The sequence below is a fragment of the Motacilla alba genome, chromosome 2, assembly GCF_015832195.1.
Source record: "Motacilla alba alba isolate MOTALB_02 chromosome 2, Motacilla_alba_V1.0_pri, whole genome shotgun sequence".
Lineage (NCBI taxonomy): Eukaryota > Metazoa > Chordata > Aves > Passeriformes > Motacillidae > Motacilla > Motacilla alba.
This window is the reverse complement of record NC_052017.1, coordinates 131,379,592-131,391,702: the sequence shown is the minus strand read 5'-3', so window position 1 is coordinate 131,391,702 and position 12,111 is coordinate 131,379,592.

The following is a 12,111-nucleotide window of genomic DNA, read 5'->3' as shown; positions in this document are numbered from 1 at the left end:
CCAAGCTCGTGTGCCTGGGGCCCGCTGTCGGCACCGCACGCCGCAGGGATGCTCACGCGTGTGCACAGACCCTGTTTGTGTGTACGGGTGTGCACCCACACCTGCACCAGCACAGCTGAGGGGAGAAGCTGTTGAATGGCAGCTTTTAGCAAACCCTCTTCCTGGAGCAGAAGAGCGAGGTGGGCACTGTGATACTGCTGTTAAGAGATGCTATTCCTGGTTTGCCAGCAGCTGCTGCCTTGCCCTGGTTCCTGCGGCCTGGGCACAGATGACAGCAGCAGCACAGCCTGGGCACAGATAGGCAGTGGTCCCATCCCATCGTCCATAATCTGGCTCTAGGAACCTGGGCTGCCCTGAGGGTAGAACTGTGCTCTGCTAACTTTAGCTGAAGTTTTTTCAGCTTGAAATGCAGGTAAATCTCAGGAATGGCTGGTTTTGGCCAGTGTGGAGCACACATTCCTGCTTCGAACAGTAACTCTGGCATTTGGCTCTTCGAGTGTACTCACGTGGGCAGGCTGGGGAATTCCCTGTTGAATTTTGACCCTTCAGATGAAATAAAAGGATTTGTGAATGACAGCCATGAGATTTCCATGACAGGCAGCAGTGCTGCCGATATCGCAGCTTCTTGTGGAGTGCTGCTGACTGGGGGCTTACTGGGAAATCTCCTCCTTCTTCTATTGCTTTGGCCAGCACCTGCTGATGGGTTCACAGGGACAAATCTGTATCATCAATGCCTTTTTGTGCTGTAGCACTGTTTGGCTACTGTTACTCTGGGAATGGCCTCCCATAACTGCTGCAGCATCTCTAGTGAGCTTGTAGGAGTAGTTGAGCTGTCACAGAGAACTGCCTGGCATTAAGAGTGAGGTGTTGACTCCTGCCATGGGGACTCCTGCCATGGGGACAGGCCATCTCTGGGGCTTGTTCCAAGGCCTTGCTGGTTCCTTTAAGAAATGCCTCTTGCTGCAGAGGCAGGGGGAGGTCCTCACCAGCAGATAATCAAAAAAGATCAACTGATGGAAAGTTATTTTGGATTCTTCCATGACTTCACCAGCAGGGACCAACTTTGGATTCTGTCCCTCTGGTGCTCAGTGAATGTCAGAAAAAAAATCTGTGCCAGCTGTGCCACAGTGACAGCTGGATGTGATCTGCTCAAAGGCTATCCTTGAAAGTCTCTCCTAAATGTCATATTCTACTCCTACTCCTACTCCTACTCCTACCCAAATTAGGCCACTGGGATGCTGTAAGCAGCTCTGCTGGTCGCTGCTCTGCCCTCTGATGGCTGGCAGGGTGCTGCTGTGCCCTTCCAGCTGCAGCTCAGGCTGCAGTCCTGCCTGGCATGGACTTGGCTCTTGCTGGTCCCAGTGTGCAGTGCCAGAGTCAGAGGAAAGGCCTGCGGTGAAGCACTGGCCTCTCAGACTGGGGCAGATGCTGACCAGAACCTTGTTTGCTTGCCCCAGCCTGGGCTCAGAGGGAGCTGCATGCTCATGAGGCTGCTGTGGTTTTTATATGCCCCTCAAACAAGGCCCTCTTTTAGGTCATCCATAAGTTACTTCTTTTAGTGAAGAGGCTCCCAAAATCACACTGGAGGCTTTGGGTGGGTACCAGAGGAGTTGATGGGGTATTTTTTTTCTTGTCAATGGATAGATCCAAGAGAAATGTTAAGAACAAGTCTCAACATCCAAATACTTTTTACTGATCTGACAAATTCAATTTAGGCAGTTCAGCCTTAACTGAACTTGAGAGCTTCAGGGAGTCTGCCTCCCCATCACCATTCCTTAGCCCACAGACATGGTTCTGAGGAGATTATACTTAGGTTGCTTTATGAGGACATGCAAGAATCCTTTTCACAGCTGGTGGCTTTACCACACAGAAGGTTGTCCAGGCTCTGCACCTGTGCTGTGTCTGCAGGTCTGTTTCCAAGCAGCCTGTCCAGGGCCCATTGTGTGCTGATGATGGTCACCACTGCTGGCCTCTGCCATGGGGGGGTCTCCAGAATGGGATGGGCTGTTTGCTGCTTCACAGGCAGTTTTGAGAGATTAATTGAAGGCAGACTGCTGTGGCACATCAGCCACCTCCTGAGAGACTGAACCACTCAGGGTAGGGCTGGGGAATCCTGTAGGCAGTGACATGTCACTGCTCATTGCTTAGATGCCAGCAGCAGTGCCACAAAAGTGATCATCATACACTGACTGGTGTGGTCACTCATGTCCTGCAAAGGCTTCCCTGAGGGCTTCATCACCCAGCTCTGGGGAACTGGACCCAATGGTGAGCAGCACAAATACTAACGAATAAATATCTAATAATAGTACTGAATAATCACACTGGGGCTACCATCTGCTCACTTGGAAATCATGGCAGAAGTAGCTTTGAGGGCCTGGAAAATCACAATGGGAATATTTGCTGCCAGTGTTAAACACGAGGAGCTCAGAGCAGACCTGGGGAGCCCTGAGCCCTGAAAGCTTCAGCCCCACCATGGCTGTTGCTGTTCTGACCTTGGCAGCAGCAATGCTAAGGACTGAGATGCCTCTGCTCTGAGCCACAGCCCCTCAGTGGAGAGATACTCATTGCCCAGAGCAGGGTCTGTGCATGAAGACAAGCCCTGGCAGACACAGGAAGCTTTACATCTCTTTGAAGAGGTAATTTACAGCTTTGGAACAAGTGTGAATCTCTACCGAACAGAATGTTTCATTATTAGGTCTCTAGCATTTGAAAACATTTCTGTGGGCCTTTACTGGTTTCTTTGCTACTGGGTTAACTTTTTCTGAGCTCAGGATTGCTGTGATCCTCACGGTATGGAGCAGGACTTGGGGTGTCCTTTAGGAAAGTGGCAGCTGTGGAGCAGCTCCTCCACACCAGGCCTGAATCCAGGTACAGCTAAACCATCTTTTGATGCATGGAAACTGCCCCAACACCTGCTCCTCTCTCAGACATCTCAGCTCTCCAGGTGGGAGGAAATCTGGGTTACTGGGACTAAAGGGGAGAATGAGCATTAAATGAAGCTCCAGGAAAGCAGGGAAACATCTTTAAAATTTACCTCAGCTGTTTATTTCCTCTTGGTTTGGTAACTATGGAGAAGAGTTTCCATTAATGAATTTTAGCCAGAGTAGTGAATAAAGGCTGTTCCAATCTTGGTTGCAGGGTTCCAGGACAGTGATGAAATCCGTGATGCAGAGGAGTACCAGTTTAGAGTTGCTATAGCAAGCATTTCTGCCCCGTGAGAAGAGGCTTGATAACAGTTGTTGATTTCTTTTTTCTTTCAATTTGAAGGGAAATACAGTTAGATTACAGCTTGTGAGACTGACTGGAGAACAGAATGTTTTTATTACATTACTTCATTCACAGTGTGTGCAATTGCTGGCTTCAGATACAGGTGTTAGGATAAGCCCTGACAGAGCTGCCTTGCTCCTTGCTCAGACATCCCTCTGTCCCCTGCTCAGTCATTCCTCTGTGGGCTAATGGGATGGTGGGATGGTGTTTGGAGGGCTCCTACAGCCACTGCCACACATGCCTCGTTTCTGGATTAACATCATCAGGGGAAAAAAGCAATGCTTGGTTTGTTTCTCCAAGATTCCTGTTGTTAGAAACCCCTTCCATGAAGTTGGTCCAGTTTGCTTATTTCCTCGTTAGCAGAGCAGGGTGTAAAGCCAAAAAATGTTTTCCCAGATTCTCCGACACTGAGCAGGGTTTGAGGGAAGAGTGAGGATGTCACCTGCCTTTGGAGCACCTTTGAAAGGACAGCAAGTGGCCAATGCCACAAGCCCTGCACCCAGGCAGAGGGACAAGGTGATGAGATTTCCTCCTTGTAACCCCTGGTCCTCTTGAGCTATGAGGCTGCAAGGTAGTGGCTACAGCCATGGGATGCACATCCTGCATCTGGTGCAGGCAGGAAGTTTTCTGGCTCTCCATAGGCTGCTGAGGCCAGACAAACTTATGGGGAAACATTGCATGCTGCTGGGATAAATGCAGGGATTCTCCCAGCAGGGCATGGACTACTGCAGCGCCTGTTTGCGACACTAAGTCACTGGATAAGAATTCCTCTGTATAATTAAAAAATAATTGTATTTTCAACTGTCTTGATTTTTTCTTCCCTCCCCCTCCCCAACCTGATTTTATTCACCTTGGGCCCATTAGATTTGCATACTTTAAAACCATTAGGTTCTTGAGAGGTGTGTTAAAACTCTTCCGTTACTTAGAATATTAACCTGCATTAACTCTTGGTGCTGCTGTACCTTGTGGTATGACACCTGCAGAAGCAAATCTTTCTCTTCCACATCCATCAGATGGAATTAGCAGCATTGGCACATGCTGACTGTATTTTAAGCTCAAATGGTGTTACCCAAAGTCCACAAAACAGAGACCAATTGCTGCCATGCCACTTCTGTTTCATTTGTGTCATGCCAATTCATTTCCATGTTGCTACTGAGTGTAGGTCCAAATTAGCAGGGTCTGGTTAGTCTCACATTGACCACACAAAAAGTCAGGGTTTTGGACAGAAGTAGGAAAGGCATTTTTCTCCTCCAAAGAGGTACTTTTGCTTGTGAGGCCGAAGAATGGAATTTTACCACAGTTGGACATGCATCAGTGGTGTTCAACACAAATACTGCTTGTGCAGATGGATGGCTGTGGCTGGGGTGAGAAGCGTTTTCCATAGACCTCAAAGATGGGAAGGCAGATCCTTACACAGGATACTGGTGAGTACAGAAGCACAGAATCACAGAATAGTTTGGGTTGGAAGGGATCTTAAAGAGAATCTAGCTCTAATTCCCCTGCTATGGGCTGGGACATTTTCCATTAAACCAGATGGCTCAAAGCCTCATTCAGCCTGGCCTTGAACACTTCCAGGCTGCTTCTCTTGGCACCCTGTTCCAGTGCCTCACCACCCTCACAGTAAACAATTTCCTCCTAATATCCAATTCAAGACTACCCTCTTGCAGTGTCATGGGGAGCCACTGGAAACATTGGACCCAGTCAGCGCCTGATAGATATGAGACTGGAAGTGTGGCTTCAGTGTGCCAAGCACCTATAATGCCCCATTCTCTGCTCTTTCTGCACAAAGCAATACTTACACACAGGTGAGGTGGTAAGTTAGAATGAAGATGGAGTTTGGGCCATGCTGGGCAGGTGTTCACCTTCCCTGAGGCCCAGCAGTGGTTTTGACTACACTAGAACAAGCATCCATTTAAAATAAACCGAGAAACCTACGAAGCTGAAGTCCTTTGGCTGAGGGTGCCAGCCCTTGTACAGCGCTGTGCTCTGCTGTGCTCTGCTGTGCTGTGCTGTGCTGTTCTGTGCTGTGCTGTTCTGTGCAGTGCTGTGCTGTGCTGTGCTGTGCTGTGCTGTGCTGTGCTGTGCTGTTCTGTGCTGTGCTGTGCTGTGCTGTGCTGTGCTGTGCTGGGCAGTGCTGTGCTGTGCTGTGCTGTGCTGGGCTGTGCTGTGCTGTGCTGGGCAGTGCTGTGCTGTGCTGTGCTGTGCTCTGCAGTGCTGTGCTGTGCTGTGCAGTGCTGTGCTGTGCTGGGCTGGGCTGTGCTGTGCTGTGCAGTGCTGTGCTGTGCTGTGCTGTGCTGTGCTGTTCTGTGCAGTGCTGTGCAGTGCTGTGCTGTGCTGGGCTGTGCAGTGCTGTGCTGTGCTGTGCTGTGCTGTGCAGTGCTGTGCTGTGCTGTGCTGTGCTGGGCTGTGCAGTGCTGTGCTGTGCTGTGCTGTGCTGTGCTGTGCTGGGCTGGGCTGTGCAGTGCTGTGCAGTGCTGTGCTGGGCTGTGCTGTGCTGTGCTGTGCTGTTCTGTGCTGTGCTGTGCTGTGCTGTGCTGTGCTGTGCTGTGCTGGGCTGTGCTGTGCAGTGCTGTGCAGTGCTGTGCTGGGCAGTGCTGTGCTCTGCAGTGCTGTGCTGTGCTGTGCAGTGCTGTGCTGTGCTGGGCTGGGCTGTGCTGTGCTGTGCTGTGCAGTGCTGTGCTGTGCTGGGCTGGGCTGTGCTGTGCTGTGCTGTGCAGTGCTGTGCTGTGCTGTGCTGTGCTGTGCTGTTCTGTGCTGTGCTGTGCTGTGCTGTGCAGTGCTGTGCAGTGCTGTGCTGGGCTGTGCTGTGCAGTGCTGTGCTGGGCTGGTGGGGACCAGCCAGAAAGCAGAAGCCAGCGAGCCCCTTGCTTGACTGCCTGGTGCCTCCTGGCAGGGTGAGGTCTGGCAGAGATTGCCAGGGGGACTTTACAGAGCTGGCTTAAGCAGCATTCATTTATTGCCCAATGGCCACCCTGAAGACCTTATCCAAAGCTAATTAATTGGCAGCAGCAGCTGTCCTAATTTTATAACTACTGCCTGGCTTTTGCAGTGAAAGGCAAGAACATAAGATCATGCGAGGGTGGTAGATTTTGGGTCAGGGACAGCAAATACCTCCAGGGCAGTGTCCATCCATGTGGGACACCCCAGCTGCCAGCTGGCCTGAGTGCCACCCTGGCAGTCGTGGGCTGAAGGCAGCTGGTGATGTTTGTAGTGAGGAGCTCAGTCTTCCTGTTTCACAGCTTCCCTCCCTCTGGCCCCTTGGAGCAGCCTGTGCCACATCCCAGCACTGCTCCAGTTAAAGTGCTGTGGTAAAGCTCACACAGGTTATCCTTGGCTCCTGGGGCCATTTCGTGGCAGGGAGCATTTACAGGCTCATAAACTTTATTTGAGAACCCTTGTAGATTAGCCAATAAACTTTCCAGGAGTGAAACATGATTCTACCCAGGGAGGGGTTTTGCATCCAGAGGTTTTCTTCAGTGGCCAAATGTGTGGTGGTCTGGGACCGTGCCATGCATGGATCTGTCAGCCAAGATAAGCAGCACGGGCTGAAAAGTGCCTGTGGGGCTGCCCTGCAGACTCTCTTACTTGACCTTGCCCTGGGGTGTGAGGAAAAGGAAGATGTCTCTGTGAGATGCGGGTGGGTCTGAGTGACAGCCGCAGCAAGCACTGTGATCTGCAGCAGCTCCCTGCTGTGGCTCAGCCTGCTGGGACCTGAATGTGCCGCTCACTGTCTCTCTATTTACATGTGCTGGGAGAGGAAGAATGACAGGATCATGTGGAAAGCAAAAATACTTTACAAAATTAAAAATAAATCACAGCCCCCTGCTCAGCTGTTCTTTAGCATCAACTCCTGCATGGTAGGAGCATCTCCTGTGGCTCTCCATTAGTGATTGATGAGTTATTTTTCCTAGAGCCCCTGGCCTGCATGATGTGGCATCCTCCCACGTGGAAGTGGATGCCATCTGCTCCAGGGTGCCAGTGGCTCCTGATGCTCAAGGGCTGGCATGGCTAGTGATGAGTTGTGCCCATGGGAGGGAAATACCACCAAGAAACCTGGTGTCTCCTTCCTTCCCTTCATCCCCTTGAGCAGGGCTTTCTGCTCCTGTCCTGGATGAAAACCAACCCCTCGTCCTGATGGCCCCTGGGGTGGGTGCTGACCATTCCTTCCTGCTTTTGTGCCACTGAAGCTCTTGCTTTTTACCCAGAAAACCTCCCTGAGGAAGCAGATGGGTGCTGGTGCCATAGCACTGGGGTGTTCCATGCACCAATTTTTGTTTTGCAGGGGCACTGGGCTATAAGGTAGAATGGAGCATTGCTGCTGGGCAGTCCTACTGTAATGCAGTAAAATTGTATTGGTATTTCTGCCTACACATTAGCATGCATCTTGCTTTAGGAGTCTAATTACTGTAAGTTATGAGCTAGGGTGCTTGAGGCAGAAGCTGAAGTGGAAGCCAACTCTGCAAGCAGGAAGAAGTAAATTAGAATAATCTTGATGTGATCTAGTTTAATTTACACCTTCCTCACATCGTCGCAGCTCTCTTCCAAACCCACTGAGTGTCAGCCACACAACTTTAGGCTGCTGATTAAGAAAAATCATGGAATCTGTTATGTGAAGAAATCAGAGGAAGATTTCAGTTAATTGTGTTCCCTTGGGATACACGATATCCTTCTGGACTTCTGGTAACACTCAGACTGCAGTTCCAGATGATGTTCATTGCACAGGACTCTAGCCCCAAGCTAAGAAAAGTGTCATGGAGATTGGGACATTGGTGGATGCACAGCAAGTTTGACCCTATAAATTTCCCAGTTTTGCTGCAAGACCTGTGCTGTCCAACGCTAAAGTCAGAAGAAAGGAGAAGCTGTAGAGTTTTCAGAGTACTTGAGGTCCCCTGGGTAAACTTTGCCATTCCTGAAAATGGTCTGAGGGAGCAGTTCTGTCACACTTTCTGTGTTAAAAGCTCCAGAGATGAATCATGAAAGGTTTCCCAAGCACACTACTGAGCAGGAGCTGCAGGTATTAAGTGCAACAGGTAACTTCAGCCACGGCTGTTTTGTAGCCCCTGCATTGCCATCACTTGTTCAGCATTTAGCATTCATGTGCATTCTCCTTCTCTTCTGCTGGGGTCACGAGACAACCTGGCTTGTGCCCATGTGCTACAGCCTTCTCCCCTGCACCCCCACAAACCATGGCAGTTTGTCTGTCTCTACCCAGCAGGCTCTGGTGCAGAGCAGCAGCTAGAAAGGTGCTGGCATGGCTGACAGGAACTGGATTCGTGCTGGAAGGTTGAACTCTGCACATGGATGCAGGATAGTGCTTGAAGTTGTTTCATCCCTGTACACATAGGGACATACGGCCCGTATGTCTGGCATTGGCACAGCACCAAATCCTGCCTTTCAACATGTGAAAATGGCTTCCTGAGGAACAATTTGGGTTAAACCACAAGGTACTGGACCTGATTTGAGACCTCCTGAGAGAGCTTTTGGCCAGTCATACTGGAAATTGGAGCAGATGATGAATGTCTATCATTGAATCTATCAGTTCATAATGAAGAACCTCGAGAAGTAGAAATGGTTCATGATGATGATTCCAAGGTGATCACAGCTGAGAAAACACTTGGTAGATGTGAGGGATAAAATAATGTTTTGCTTCAGCCATCGTAACTAGCCATGAGAACATGTGCTCATGTCACCTTTGAAAGGTGTAACTGGCACAAGGCCAGGCCTCATGAGAGTGAGGGGGAGGAAAGGGGGAGCAAACTGATGCTGGCTGCTGGGTGGAGAAGGCGGAAGAGGAAGAAGGTGTTGGTTGGAACACAGTAGGTGGTTGGATGTGAATTCCTGAGTACCCAGCCCAAGGAAAAAAGGGATAGGGACCCTCATGGGCCAGGGAAGGGCACAAAAGTTTGTGCATTTTGAGGGGAGGTGTGTCTCCTCGGTGAGATGCACCCGACTCAATTGACTTGTTTATATTAATAAATAGTCTTGCTTCGATGACCTTTGTCTTTTTCCAACTTTATCGGAGAGTGAGCATTTCTCACAGCAGATCCCCAGCTGCAGGTCCCTACTGAGGAGCACCAAATCTTGAGTGAAGTCTCATGTTTCTCAGGGAGTAGTACCTGGAGGAAGCCACTTTCTACCACACTTATCTCCTGCTTTGCTTGGGCAGTAGATTATTGTTCTGGAGATGGGTTTGTCCTATCTGCCCTGCAAAGCAAAGGATGCTTTTCAAGAAAGGGGAAAACCAAACCAGTGTGAAACTTTTTTGGTTTTCTAAGCTGGGCCTGCTCAAGGCCAGGCCTCACTCTCCAGTTACCAGCTTCACATCTTGGTTCACTAGCTCTGTCACATCTGCCTTATCTGGTCTGCCAAATCAACCTCTTGGGGTGACAGATTTGCCTCTGCTTGGTGGAAAGTGCTCAGGGAATTTATTTCAGCTCACGTGGTCTCCAGTGCCAAGAAGTCTGAAGTATCTGATCTTTTCATGTGCCAAGTGTGTCTCACATTGTGGTGTTAGGAACAGCTCTTAATGATCTTGATCTTTCTCCCTACATTTTAGCACAGTTTCTTCAGTGGCTCCAGTGTCCCGAGGTTTGCTCCTCTGGGGCTGGGAGGGGAACTGGCACATCCTCTGCAAGTGATGAGTTAGCTATTCCTCACTCATATTGTCCCATCCATCTAAGGAAAAAAAGCCCCAAGTCCTCTCACCTTCTTGAAAGGTGGGGATGTTAGTGTACCATATACTCTAGCAGGAGAAAATAAATTCATGTAAGAGACATCAGCTGGGACCTGGCAACTTTTTGTTACACCAGTGCAAGCTGGGGGTGTAGGTGATGTATGCTGGGGATGTTGCAGGAAGGGATTGATTTCTTCCACGTGGAACTTCCATTCATATTAAAAAAATCAATCCCAGCTCTTTTAAAAGACCACATACATTACTGCAGAGTCATACTACGAAACTGCAAATTTAGGGATGTATTTGAACTCTCAGATGTTTGTTATTACAGTCTTAGAGTGCCTGAGTGCCTTCTTTTCCTCTGAAGTATCCTTTTTGCAAACAATGTCTTTCCCATAGCTGTGTGTCCCTTTGCCTTCCCAGCTCCACCCCTTGCACTCGGAAGGCACCATGGCCAGGCACAGATACGCTGATGCTGTTGGGATGTGTTGTTTGCAAGAGTGAATTTACTTTAGTAAATTGAAAAGGGTCTCAGGTAAGTGAAAGTTATCTCTAACAGTGAGGAACTGACAATCTCAGCTGGTTGTTTCCTTGCTGCCTTTAAGCTGGGAGTTAGCAAAGCAGTTTAGTTTTGCTCTTAGGGTCATCCTTGTTACCATTCATATAGAATAAGCTATCTGAAAAATGTATTAGGTAAAATAAAGTGTATCAAGGAGCTATAGTTCTTTTCATGTAGGTTTTAAGGTAGCAAAACTGCTGTAACTTAGAGCATAATCTCAATTTAATTTTTAATAAATAACATCCATTTAAAAAAATTCAATGCCTGTTCTTGATTAAATTTTGAAGAACTGTGTGTACTGGATAACAAGAGGGAATTGCATTAACATCCATAATTTAATTTCTCATCAGGCTTCAAAAGAATTTTCTGCTCACGTGAAGCAAATTTCAAAGTTGTTATGGTTCATCTTCCAAGAGTCCCATCTTTTTGACGTTAGTGTAAAAATGTATTGCACAGACCATGGGACAAGCAAAGTATGAAGTAATTTTCTTCAGCATCTTTCTTAAAAAGCCATAGAATTTTGACTTGTTTGTGAACAAGCATATACCTAAAGGATAATCCTTTGGTTAATCTGAGAAAAATGTTTATTTATATTATCCCTTTTATCTACGTTGTTTTGAAATATCTTATGAACAGGCTAAAAAAAAAAAAGGTATTTTAAATTAAAACTGTGTTAGTTGAAATGTAACTTCATCTGTTAATTATGGCAGAAATATTGGAATTCTCCAGAATTCTCAATAGTTTAGTGTTGGTCTGAGCTTTAGCTGCCATCAGGAAATTTAGAAAGGTTCAGGAAGGCACGCCTCAGATACAATTTCCAAGGATTAAATCTAGGTTTCCCTGGTTTTGCCAAGTTTCCAATGGGTCTGTAACAACCCTACTGGATAAGAACGTGTCATTGCTGATGCTGTCATGCCCAAAACTAATAATTCTGTGGTTGTATTATATTAAAGCTCTTATCTGTCAATTGCTATCTTAAAAAACAAAAGTTTTTTGTTCTCAGCAATGTTCTGAGGTGAAAAATAGATGACAGGAAAGATAAACAGTCTCAGACTGCAATAAAATCCAGTGAAACAGGAGAAAAAAAATGGACCTTGTATTTTGAAGGAAATAATATGGGCAGAAAGAAATACATAAAAGAAAATAATTTTAAACACATTTGTAGGATTATCACTGCAATTTGCTAATATATTATTCAATTGCTTAGTCTAAAGGCAATGTCCAAACCCATAAAATCTGTAATTGGAATTTGTGGGTTGATTGAGACCTATTTTGGTCTGTAAGTGTGAACTGCTCTTGTTGTATAGAGAAGATGAGATTGTTTGAGAACTCCTAACAAGAAGACTCATTAAGATAATTCTAACTGGCTCTAAATAGCCAAGAAAATTCATCAAGATAATTCTAGCTGGCTCTAAATAACTGGGGGTGTACCAGTTACTTTGCTAATAAATGTCATGGCCATGAAGACTTCTATAAACATCAATGGAACGTGAGTCACAGAGCATTAAATTTTCATTACAAGCAGGTTTGTACCTCCTAAAACAAATTATACAGTGAGTCAAATTTCAGCTTTGGCAATCGGCGATGCAGCATGGGTCAGTCACTGATGCTG